Source organism: Halichoerus grypus, chromosome X (genome assembly GCF_964656455.1).
Source record: "Halichoerus grypus chromosome X, mHalGry1.hap1.1, whole genome shotgun sequence".
Lineage (NCBI taxonomy): Eukaryota > Metazoa > Chordata > Mammalia > Carnivora > Phocidae > Halichoerus > Halichoerus grypus.
This window is the reverse complement of record NC_135727.1, coordinates 106042969-106055476: the sequence shown is the minus strand read 5'-3', so window position 1 is coordinate 106055476 and position 12508 is coordinate 106042969. Positions and strand designations below refer to the sequence as shown.

At 46.3% G+C, this 12508-nt stretch overlaps 1 long non-coding RNA gene across 1 annotated transcript in view; it reads left to right on the top strand.

The window, feature by feature from the left end:
- Window positions 1–2152, top strand: part of LOC118530327 (uncharacterized) — an 87165-nt gene extending 85013 nt beyond the window's left edge. The window contains exon 7 of the long non-coding RNA XR_013444679.1: window positions 2032–2152. This is a non-coding gene — a long non-coding RNA (uncharacterized LOC118530327). The remainder of the gene's footprint in view (window positions 1–2031) is intronic.
- The last annotated feature ends 10356 nt before the right edge of the window (window positions 2153–12508 follow it).

Here is a 12508-nt window from a genome sequence, read left to right as displayed (position 1 = left end):
ATTATAAATTGTGGCAAATTATATGAAGGAGAAGAAAAAAGTTCTATAAGAACTGTGGATTCATCTGTAAAATGGGATAATACACTATCTGTCTCAAGAATTAAATGAGATAGGGGCGCCTGGGTGGCTTAGTTGTTAAGTGTCTGCCTTCGGCTCAGGTCATGATCCCGGGGTCCTGGGATGGAGCCATGTGTTGGGCTCGCAGGGAGCCTGCTTCTCCCTCTCCCTCTGCCCCTCTATCCACTCATGCTCTCTCTCTCTGTCTCTGTCTCTGTCTCTCTCTCAAATAAATAAATAAAATCTTAAAAAAATAAAAAAAGAATTAAATGAGATAATGTATGAAAATCACTTTGCATAGCATCTGGTATTCAATTAAGTGCTCAACAAACAGGAGCTATTTTGATATTATTATATTTTTGCCATGTAATTCCAAACTATAAATATCTTACATGTCAAGCTATGGCTGATTTATAATGGCGAATTTTTCTTAACAGTTTTTGGCTCATTATTAGTATTTACTACAGTTCATTCACCAACTTGTTATTTTGCCCTTCTATATTGAAGAACTGAGTATATGTAGGTTCTACGTCCCAATACTAACATATATGGTTTCTTCCTGTGCACACTAATCACAGAGTTCTACTAACTCTACTGCTGTCAGATAGAACTGACAAATTATGTGATATTATTTGCATTATTTTCTGCCAAAATACTAAGAATTGATATTATTTATAACACGCAGAAATCAGATTGACATCTAAATCACCCTTGCCAGTGTTTACAATCAGTTATTTACTTAGGTCTGTTTTGTTTTTCCAGCCATCCTGCAAAGTCTTACCATTTTGATTTACTTCAGCTTGATGCCAATCTTTTGTCCACTTGGAAAGCATTCTTGGTACATGGAACTAGGAGGGAGATTGCCGTCACTGGCAGCCTCTGTCCCATTCCGAGAGCATCCCTGTGTGGCTGGGAGGGAGCAGAGTGCCCGTGTCCGAGGATGAAAGGATGGAGTTCCCCTCCAGTGTGGCGCAGGGCTGACCCAGGGCCTGTGCTGTGACATGTCTCCGGTCTCTTCTGCTGTTTTCCTGTGCTCATACAACTGCAGGTGATAACGCAGGTCACAGAGTCGTGTGATGTGGAATTGTGGGCCCGAGAGGGCTTTAAAGCCAACCCACCCGGTCGACTCCTCAAAGTCCACTTAGGTCCCTTCTATGGTATCTTCATATCAAGGGGCCATTCAAATATATCTTTCCCCTTAGAAGAGCTATGGTTCCATCTACATGAGGAGAACTCTGAGGAATTTTTGGCGCTGCCTTACTTAAATGGGATCTACATGTACTTCAAAGACCTTTATCAACTGTGAAGTAGAATTTCAACTTAGGGAAAGATTCTCCTGTTCTGTCGTAAAACTGAGGATGGGACTATATCTTTGATAACGATGATAATAATAATACAATAAAATAATAATAATAGCTAAATTTATTACATATCTAGTGTCAGTTCTGCACAGTAAAAGATCAAGATCAATTGACCTATTGACTCACATAATTTCGGCAAATACATGCCTGCAGGGTGTACTGTCATTCCCAGATGAGCAAACTGAAGCTTGGAGAAGTTGCAAATGTCCAAGAGACTTACGGAGGCCACATGATCACTGATTTTTTTCCAAAAATAATGTTGGATATGTATGTACTTCTTTATATATATATATTTAAGGATTTTATTTATTTATTTATTTGATGGTGGGGAGAGAGAGAGAGCACAAGCAGGGGGAGCGGCAGGCAGAGGGAGAGGGGGAAGCAGGCTTCCCGCTGAGCAGGGAGCCCGATGCGGGGCTCGATCCCAGGACCCTGGGATCATGACCTGAGCCGAAGGCAGATGCTTAACTGACTGAGCCACCCAGCCGCCCCGTGTATGTACTTTAGAGTCTACAAACATATGTTATTTCCACTTGATCTTCCTCCTCACAGGCTTGTGAGAGTCTGCTCCAAACATATCTCACCTGCCATCTATTTTTGCATCTTTCATCAGAGAAATTGGAAAGCCTTATCCATAGAACATTATCCACATCCCAGAAACAAGGGGCTTGAGAGTGGGCCTAAATGCGGCCTCCATGATTTGCTCTGGGCCAACGGAAGTTTCTTATCCAGGTAAACGATGGTTTGGGTAAAGCAGCGGATTGTCCAATATTCCCCGGAAGCCCTTCCCATGGTTAGTAAGAAAGACAGCGTCCACCGCTGCCTCCAGGTGCCTGTCTCGTCACAGTGAAGCCAGGCAGGACCAGGAGCTGGGAGGTTCCTTCCCGGCCACTAGAGGCCAGCAAGCTGCAGACGACAGCCTCCGAGCTGGAGCCTGCGGCTTCTCACATTGGGAGAATGATGCGGAAGTGATCATTCCAAATGAAGAAAAGGAAGCTAGAATGTTTTTAGGAGAAAAGACATATCGCTTCAATGTGTACCACTGAGATGCCCGTGGTGTTTAGGGCCTCCCAAGACTTCCCTGAAAGGCGGTCCTGAGCAAATTAAGCAAGGAGAGAAAGGGTGTCTTTGGGATGTCTGTCCATGTCTTCTAAAAGCCCGTGTGTCCCCTTTCAGCATAGTGCTTTCCTTCCTCCCCATGCCTGCTTGAAATTAAAAAAACAACTTTAAGTCTTCTTCCTCCCTCCTCAGCTCCAGTTGTTTGATTTCCCAGAAGCAATCATGAATGTCTTGCTCTTCACCTCTCTCGAGGCTAGAGGCCCTGGCCGTCCCCGTCTCTTTCTGTGCCTTGCTCCTTTCTTGCGGCCGAGTCGCACTTACAGAGGGGCACAGGGGAGGACTGCTGTGGCTGGAGGCAAGAGCCCGTGGGCGAGGGCTTTGCCCGGCCAAGCACCGTGGTGCACGGCTCGGGGTTCCCACCCGCTAGATGAGGGGCCCCTCCTCAGTGTTTGTTCTCAGAATTTTAAAGGATATTCTCTTTGAGAATCTATACTTAGAAAATACATACTGAAGTATTTCAGATAGAGAGCCACGATATATGTAATTTACCCTTGAATGGTTTCAAATATATATATATATATATACACCCCCATGCACTATAGTACATGTATATATAGACAGTTCCCAAATCATGATGGTTCCACTTAGGGTTTTTTGACTTTAAAATGGTGTAAAAGCGATATGCATTCAGCAGAACTTTACTTTGAATTTTGAGTTTGGATCTTTCCCCAGGCTAGCACCACGCAGGACGATACTCTGCTGCGGTGCCGGGCTGCAGAGCCAGGCAGTCACGAGGATCAGTGACCGGCACACTTAGAACCATTCTGTTTTTCACTTTCAGCTCAGAATTGAATATATTACACGGCATATTCAACATTTTATTATGAAATAGCTTTGTGTGACATGATTTTGCCCGACTGTAGACTAATGTAAGTGTTCTGAGCAGGTTTAAGGTGGGCTAGGCTGAGCTGTGATGTTTGGTAGGTTAGATGTGGTAAATGCAGTTTTGACTTATGATATTTTTTAAAAAATTATTTATTTATTTATGAGAGAGAGAGAAAGAGAGCATAAGTGGGGTGAGGGACAGAGGGAGAAGCAGACTCCCCAATGATGAGTGGGGAGCCTGATGTGGGACTTGATCCTGGGACCTTGGGATCATGACCTCAGCCGGAGGCAGACGCTTAACCAACTGAGCCACTCAGGCGCCCCTTGACTTATGATATTCTAAGCTTACAACGGGTTTATCGAGGTAAGCCCATTTTAAGTCAAGGAAGATCTTTATATATGCATATACATTAAATTATTTCAGAGTAGTGGAGAAAGAGACACACACACACACAGAGACAGAGAGAAAATGAGAGCATAAATGATAAAGCAAAAGAGGCAAGATGTTAACAGTAAGTGACTCTGGATAAAGGGTCACCTGTTCTCTGTATGATTCAAATTCTTGCGATTCTTCTGTTCCTTGAAACGACCTCAAAAGAAAAGGTTAAATGTAAAATCTTAAAATTCTTCCTTGTAAATGGAGTTTTTGTGTGCAATCATCTACTTTTTAAGCCACGCTGCCCATTTTTCCAGGAAGCATGGCCTCGGAATGACTGAGCCACTGTTGAGCTGGCGGATGGAGGGAGGAAGGAGCAAAAGCGCAGCGGGAACCTCTCTTAGCTCCACCCCCTCCTGCCTCCTGCCATGTTTCCTTTCTCATCCACCCAACAGTTCACTCCCCAGGAAACCCGCTGCCCTCCCTCTCCCATTCCACCTCCGGACCAGTAGACCTGCATGGAGCCTTTGTCCTCGCAGCATGTTCTTTCTCTCTTCTTTCCAGGTGTTTGCTTTGACTGCCTTCCAAGGTGGCATGCAGCAAACCCAAGATGGGCCAAGGGGAAAGGGCTCCAGGAAAGGCAGTTGGTACCACTTCCTTTTTTCGGTCACATGCTTTTCTGCTGTTACCTTCTGGGAGAGCGACAGAGAAGAGGGAATTCAGGCAGGCGAGTGTTGTGGAGGCTGGGGCCTGCGGTATATCGCAAAAACAGTCACAGATCCTTCCCGTCCGGGTGTGCGCGCCCCTGCTCAACGTGGCCTTGTCGGTCCTCCCATTCAGAGGTGCCCTTTATTTCTCCATCTGCTCCATCTGGGCTGGCCTGGTGTCCCAGGACCCTGACCCAAGCAGAGGCTTGAAAGCCCGTGTGCTGGGACTCACCGGGTGGCTGCACGCCGAGCCTGGAGACCACCATGTGAACGAGCCTGAGCTAGGCTGCGGGATGACCAGACGTCCACGTGGGGCCACATCATCCCCACTGGTTTTACCTCCTCGGCCAGCTGGGCGCCGGCCACTTGTCACTCACTGAAAGAAAGAACGGGAGAGCGCTGCGACGTGGGACATTATGATCAATTGATTTCTGAAATTGCTCCTGGTGACCCAGTACGCTTCCTCGCTAATGCTGGAAAAAGGAGCCGTTTTTCATGGTGAAGCTGCTCTTCTTTTAAGAAACCAAACAGTTAAATGTGTATGTGGCCTGCTTGTCTTGATGACAGCTTCTGTCTAGAGGGTGATATTTTTATCAAGAAGTAGTCAAGATGTAGATGAGTAGCAGAGGGATTCCTGGAAACTCCCCCCTCTGCTGTGTATTTCCTAACAGCAAGGGCCCCATCTATCTCCAGAGAGGGAAGGGGGTGGCAGCTGGAGAGGGTTTTGTAGTTCTGTGAATAAAGGTTTATTACTTTTCTCTACCTTCCATCAATCAGCTCAATGTTAGGAGAACTAAAAAGGAAAAAAAAGCAAACCTAATCTTTGTGTCTGCTCATAAAAGAAAACGGGCAGAATATTCCCTCTCTCCTGACCTTGAAAGTAACTTTTTCAAAGTTGGGTAAAAGCCGGGAACATTATCTGATTAGACCTGGAGACAGGAAGAGAGAATCTATAGCTTTTAACCACAGCTTTGACATTTATTCAGCTGTCACCGTTCAAGGCGGCCGACGTTTACGGTCACCTGTTCTGTGCAGGGAGCCAGGCCGCTGATGCAGACGACAGAGATGGACAGGACACGGGCTCTGCCCTCTTCAGACTCACAGAATAGCAGGCAGTGAGCAACGCACAACTATAATATGCGACAGAGATGTTAGAATCGAAGAACAAACGCACGGCCTTTTTCCCCGCCGCTGCGGCCGCTGCAGTTCCTGCCCACCAGACGGGCCTGGTGGCGGGCCGGACGCGCACCTGCTCGCTGGCCATGCGCCCGCGGGACTGGAGAAGCGGCTCTGCGCGGCCACCGCAGCCCTCGCCGCAAACCTGAGCACGTCGGGAACGTGACGTGCGGCCAGCTCTGGCCTTGGCCACTCCACCGGGCCCTGCGCACAACTGCCCGAGGTCTCCTGCATCCGTGGGGTGGGCACGGCGGAGAAGATCGGCCACAGCGCCCGGATCTTGGAGATCCTCACCCAGGGGCTGGACCTGGGCCCGAATCGGGTAAGTATCCGCTTCTTCCCCCTGGAGCCCAGGCAGGTGGGCAAGAAAGGGACAGTTCTGACTTTTCTGTGATGGGCACAGAGGGCATCCAGGGCTTCTGTGAGCTGTCTGCTCCTTCCAGAGAGGCCTCCTGGCAGAGGAAGGGCCTGGTGGATGCCAGCTCCTGGCACCTCCTCAGGCAGATGTGCCTGTCACCCCAAAGTCCTCTTCTTTCCAGCCTTGTGTCAAATACATGAAGAAACCTTCATCTTTCAAAAAAAAAAAAAAAAATCAACGAATGAAGAAACAGGGATTGGACAGATGAATTCTGACTTCCGGGCCAGGACAACTTACTAGAGTGGGTGGGCTTTGCAAAAGAACTTGGTTTCTGTGGGCAGAAATGGTGGGGAAGATAGCTGCCTGAGAGGTGGGAGAGCTGGGGCAGCTGCCTTGGATGGAGAGACGGAAGCCGTATCTTTTGGAAGCTTTGGCCTTTGTACCTTTGAACTGTTGGATGAGAGAGATATAGATTTACATCTTGTTTCAGCTGCTGTTTAAAAAAGGGGGGTGGGTGAAACTGGTCAGAAAGGTACAAACTTGTGGTTATAAGATAAGGCACGAGAATGTAATGTACAGCATGGCGACTATAGTTAAGAATACTCTATATTTGAAAGTTGCTAAGAGAGTACCTCTTAAAAGTTCTCAGCACACACCAAAAATTCTCTAACTCTGTGTGGTGAAGGATGTTAGCTAGGCTTATTGTGGTGATCATTTCTCAATATATACAAATATCAAATCATTATGTTATACACCAGAAACCTATATAATGTTAAATGGCAATCATATCTCAATTTAAATAAAAGTTGTGGGAGCGAAATTCTAGACAAAGAAAAGAACAGGGGCGCCTGGGTGGCTCAGTCCATTAAGTGTCCAATTCCTGATTTCGGCTCAGGTCATGATCTCAGGGTCGTGGGATCGAGCCCAGTGTCGGGCTCCATGCTCAATGGGGAGTCTGTTTGAGATTCTCTCTCTCTCCCACTCATGCTCACACACTCTCTCTCTCTAAAATAAGTAAAATATATCTTTAAAAAAATAAAATAAAAAGTTGAAAGACAAGAGAGAGACAAACTATGTTAAAAGTTACTTGAGAATTGACCTTTGGATTTAACAAGATGGAGGTCATAAGCAAGCATGACAGGAGAGGTTTCAGCAGAGAGCTGGGGAAGAAACCATAACTGGGACCTGTTGGCGAGGGGATGAGAGATTAAGAAAACAGAATCAAGTAAGAAATGCCTCCTTTGGGGAGTTTTGCTTAGCTGAGGGGGAATATGTAGTCAAGAAAAGGCTGTTGTTGGAAGGGAAGGAAAAATAAAATAAGATAAAAACAGAGAGGGAGGCGAACCATAACAGACTCTTCATGATAGAGAACAAACTGAGGGTTGCTGCAGGGGAGGTGGGCAGGGGATGGGGTAACCGTGATGGGCGTTAGGGAGAGCGCTTGTTAGGATGAGCACGGGGTATTGTATGCAAGTGATGAATCACTAAATTCTACCCCTGAAACCAATACTACACTATATATTAACTAACTTGAATTTAAATAAAAATTAAACAAGGAAAAGGTTGTTGTTTTGTTTTGCCCTTTTTTCAGATTTATTTATTTATTTATTTGAGAGAGCGAGGGAAAGAGCAAGAGAGAGAGAGAAAGAGAGAGCACGAGAGGGGGGAGGGGCAGAGGGAGAGACAGACTCCCCGCTGAGCAGGGAGCCCGATGCAGGACTTGATCCTGGGACCCTGGGATCATGACCTGAGCCGAAGGCAGTCGCTTAACCAACTGAACCACCCAGGCGCCCTTGTTTTGCTTTTTAATATGAAACATCGTAAATATGTGATGGCTATGTTTTCATGATGATGCGGTTGGAAAAGGGAAAGGAGTGCTACAGGACAAGGGGATAAACAACAGGGGAAGATCACCGAGTAGGCACAGGGGATGGGATCCAGTGGTAAGTAGATCCCTGGGCTCCGGTAGGAGTTGAGACATTTCCTCCATGGTAGATGAGGAGCACAGGGGTAGAGCTGCAGTTATGATGACAAGCGGTGGAAAGAAGCAGCCATTCCCTTCGCTTCTAATACTTCAGTGTAATTTGGATCGAGAGCCCCAGCTGAGAGTGAGGAGGCAGGAAGGGGTGCTGAACACTCGAGAAGAAAGAAGAAAGCTTCTATCAGTGATCTCAGAAAAAGAGGGAGTGACTTCACTGCAGAATGTATTAAGATTGCTCCGCAGTGCTGAGCGTCCACTTCAGATTTTTTATCATAAATTGAAAGTAGCAACTCAGCAGAACTTCCACACCCAGCAAGGGGAACGAAGTGATTCTGAACAATGTTCCAGCTGGACAACATATTTTTCAATCTTCTTAAAAACATTGAGCAGGTAAACAAAATAGTAACGAGAGACTGATCTGGGAGGAAATTCGGGAAGATGACGGCAGCATCCTGACCAGGCAGCTGAGAGAACAAGCTGTGCTTTGACAGATTCTCAGGGCGAGGAAGGTAAAAGTCAGAGTCCAGGGGCTGTCGAGGGTAGGGACGCTAGTAAGCCACTCTAGGAGTCAGAAAACGCCAGAAGCAAACCTACCATGAACTTGCAGCCCAGACTCAAGTCGTCTAAGAACATCAGAACATTTCCTGCCCAAAAACTGGATTGAGGGATCCTGAATTGCTGGTGTCCCCATGCCCCCTGCAGAAGCAAAGAAAATTCTCTGAGGGGGGAATTATGTTTTCAAATACAATCTGGAGGCACCTGGCTGGCTCAGTCAGTGGAGCGTGTGACGCTTGATCTTGGGGCCATAGGTTCAAGCCCCACGTTGGGTGTAGAGCTTACTTAAAAATAAAATCTTAAACAAAATACAGTCGGAAGCACACAAGCAGATCCTCCATTATCTCGCCCCCACTTACCTTTCCAACAGTCTCTTCTCGACCTTCCCCTTCCCATGCCCCGTCCTCACTGCCCATCCAATCTTCATCTGGACTCTTGTAGCTTTTATTCTGCTTGACACATTTTCCAGTTTTCTGCCTTGGCTTGTGTTCTTATCTTTTAAAAAAATTTTTTTGAAGATTTATTTATTAGAGAGAGAGAGAGCACACGAATAGGGGGAGGGGCAGAGGGAGAGGGAGACACTCCAGCAGACTCCCTGCTGAACACAGAGCCCGACGTGGGGCTCCATCCCAGGACCACGAGACCATGACCTGAGCCGAAATTCAAGAGTTGGATGCGTAACCAACTGAGCTACCCAGGCGCCCCAGAAATAAATGTGTATTGTTGAAGCCAGCCACCTGTGGTATTTAGTGATAACAGCCTCGTTAAGACAACTTCTTGCAGCTCAGACCCTCTCCCCACAGCTGTAACCAGCGTAATGCCTTCTGATCTAGTCTCTCTGCTTCCAGTGCTGCCCACCTATAGTTTATACTCTCGTCCAGCCATCAACACGATCAAATCATGTCACTCTCCTGCTCAAAATTCCCTAATAGATTTCCTCATGCTTAAAAGAAAATGCAGTCTTCTTACCATGGCTTACAAGGCCCTATGTTACTGAGGCTCACTCACCTGATGGTCTTACCTCTTACCATTTCCCCCGTCCCTCCCCACACCACCTGCTACAGTCACATGGGCCATTTGGGTGTTCTTCAAACACTCCAAGGTTATTTCTCCCTCAGGGACTTTGCACTTGCTGCTGCCTATTCTGGAAACACCTTTTGGGGGACACTTTATACAGCTCTCTCCCTCACTGCATTCAGGGCTCTGTTCAAAAGTCCCTTCCTTTGAGAGACATTCCCTTAAAGTCCCATCTAAACTTGCAACCTTTATTTCCATCCCTTTCAGTCCCTTAAGCCTGCTGCATCCCCCTCCCCACATATTTATCATCATTTTATCATCGTCTCCATAACGCCTACTTTAATTATTCTCATGTTCACCACCATATTCTCAGTAGCTACAACAGTACCTGGCACATGGCATTCAAGAAATATTTGCTAAATAATTAACTGAACAAATGAATTATAAATTTTTACATTCCAATCTTATTTGGAACCTCACATTGCTGAGAAATCATTTTACTTAATGACTATTTGTCTTCCTAATGGTGACTTGAGACACTTATGGTTCTCATGAAATCTTCCCTTTTAGCTCAGTAGTCACAGAAAGTATTTGTTTTGCTTTTTTAGCTTCCCAGAATCTTTAGAAGACCCTTCCCCCTCCCATCTCCCCAAAGTATAAGGGAGAAATACGCTCTTCAGCTTCCTTTGTTTTTTTTTTTTTTTTAAGATTTTATTTATTTATTTGACAGAGAGACACACAGCGAAGAGAGGGAACACAAGCAGGGGGAGTGGGAGAGGGAGAAGCAGGTTTCCGGCCGAGCAGGGAGCCCGACGTGGGGCTCGATCCCAGGACCCTGGGACCATGACCTGAGCCGAAGGCAGACGCTTAACGACTGAGCCACCCAGGCGCCCCTCTTCAGCTTCCTTTGAAGCCAGAGTGATGGCAGCACCAGTGCCAGCCTGCATAGCCTCTAGAAAAAGGTCTCTCCTCTGAGCGGATGCAGTCTCAGGGGCTCACAGCGAAGTGTGAGCATAGTGCTTTTATGTAGATTAGTAAAAAAGCCCGAACAGCTATAATGATAGGGTTTCCTAGTTTACTAAGAAGATAATGCCCATCAAGGAATCCCCATACACTGTCCACCATATCCTTCCTTCCTGCCTGCCTGCCTTGGAGGAACACTGTGTTCAATGGCTTTGGTCAAGGCTGACTTCTATACATAGGTGCTTCTTCCTACCACGTGCCGCGGCACCTACCACACCCATTACCCTCATTCTCTCTGGAATCCTGATCTCCGATTTTCTTCCTCCCTTCCAAATAGAAGTAAGTTTGTACTGCTTCACCCTAAGGAAAAAATCTCTTGACATTGTCACCATGCCTCGGAAACTCGAAAAACAGATGCCTTATCTATTCCTTGACTTCTCACTAAGCTTTTGAGAGCAGATTCTATCTCAAAGTCATGTCCACCTGCTGTAGCCCTTCTAATTCTCCAAGTCAGTGGCCCTTTATCCTCCTCTCATTCTCTTTGACTTTTGTGCAGAACCGGGACACCCAGTGGGTACCCCATTCTTCTCAAACACTTCTTCCTGTGGCTTCCAGAGCATCCCTTTGCATCTGATTTCCTCCTTATCCCTTTGATTGTTGCTTGCATTTTCCTGATTCTTCTCTCTCTTCCAGATCTTTGAATATTGGAATTTCCCATCTTTTTCTCTTCAGGTAGTCTCTCTTTTACTTTAAACAATCTCTAAAGAACTGCATCTGTTCCCTGTATCATTCCCACTTCCTAGCCAATACTATCAAATCTGATTTTGGCTCACTTTCTTTCTTTTGTTTTTTAAGATCTTATTTATTTATTTGTGAGAGAGAGAGAGAGAGAGAGAAAGAACGAGCACAAGCAGGGGGAGGAGCAGAGGGAGAGGAACAGGCAGATTCCACGCTGAGCATGGGGCTGATGCGGGGCTCAGTCCCAGGACCCTGAGATCATGACCTGAGGCAAAACCAAGAGTTGGTCGCCCAAGTGACTGATCCACCCAGGCGCCTCTACATTTCTGCTCTCTTTCTTAACTATAGACCATATTTCTTATTTCTACACAGATTTACTACATGCATTTCAGATTCAACCTATCTGTAGTAGTCAGGGTTTGAGCAGAGATAGAACCACCAGGAAATCACATATATATGATTTCTTACAGGGACTTGAACTTTTGTACTTGTAGAAGTTAGTCAACTATTTCTGTAAAGATGTGGTCTCCACACTGGATTCTGTAGCTTAAAGTCAGCAGGGTGAGCAACTGGGAAGGGAAGATAGCTGTCGATGGGGGTGGAGCAAGGACAAATAGGAATCCATGAGAAAGGACTGGAACCCATGTGCGTCTCTTGTGGCCTATGGCTATAACGTGAATGATGTAGTTGTCCTGGAGGAGAAGGTGGCATCCTTTGCCATGGGGCTAATCATGCCCCTGGTCCAGCAGTCAGAGGATCAGAAGGTAGACAAGGTGGAAGGCGGAACAGCTGCAGGCCCAGCTGCTGACCCACACCACCCAGGTGAGCCAACAGATAAGCGACAGTGCGCAGGAACTGCAACGTCATCGGGTGTCCCTTCTGAATCTCACACAAAATGTCTCCTATGACCAATTGTAACCAAACACATTCACAGAAAAGAATGCTGGGAAACAAAGATTAGCCTAGGCAAGCTGACATGTTACAAAACCACTCTACTTTTCAAAATTAGATTCACTATCTTCCTGTGTCTTTTTTCTCAGAAAAACGCTTTTCTGTCACTCTCCCTATATCATTACCACCCTCCTGATTGTCTAACCTAGAACCTCTGACTCATCTCTACCTTTTTTCTCTTGCAACCCTGCCCCTCCCCTCATGGCACATCCAGTTAGTCACCAGGTCTTGCTAATCCTAATTTATTTTTTTAAAAGATTTTATTTATTCGTCAGAGAGAGAGAGAGTGAGTGAGCGAGAGCGCACAAGCAAGGTGAAGGGCAG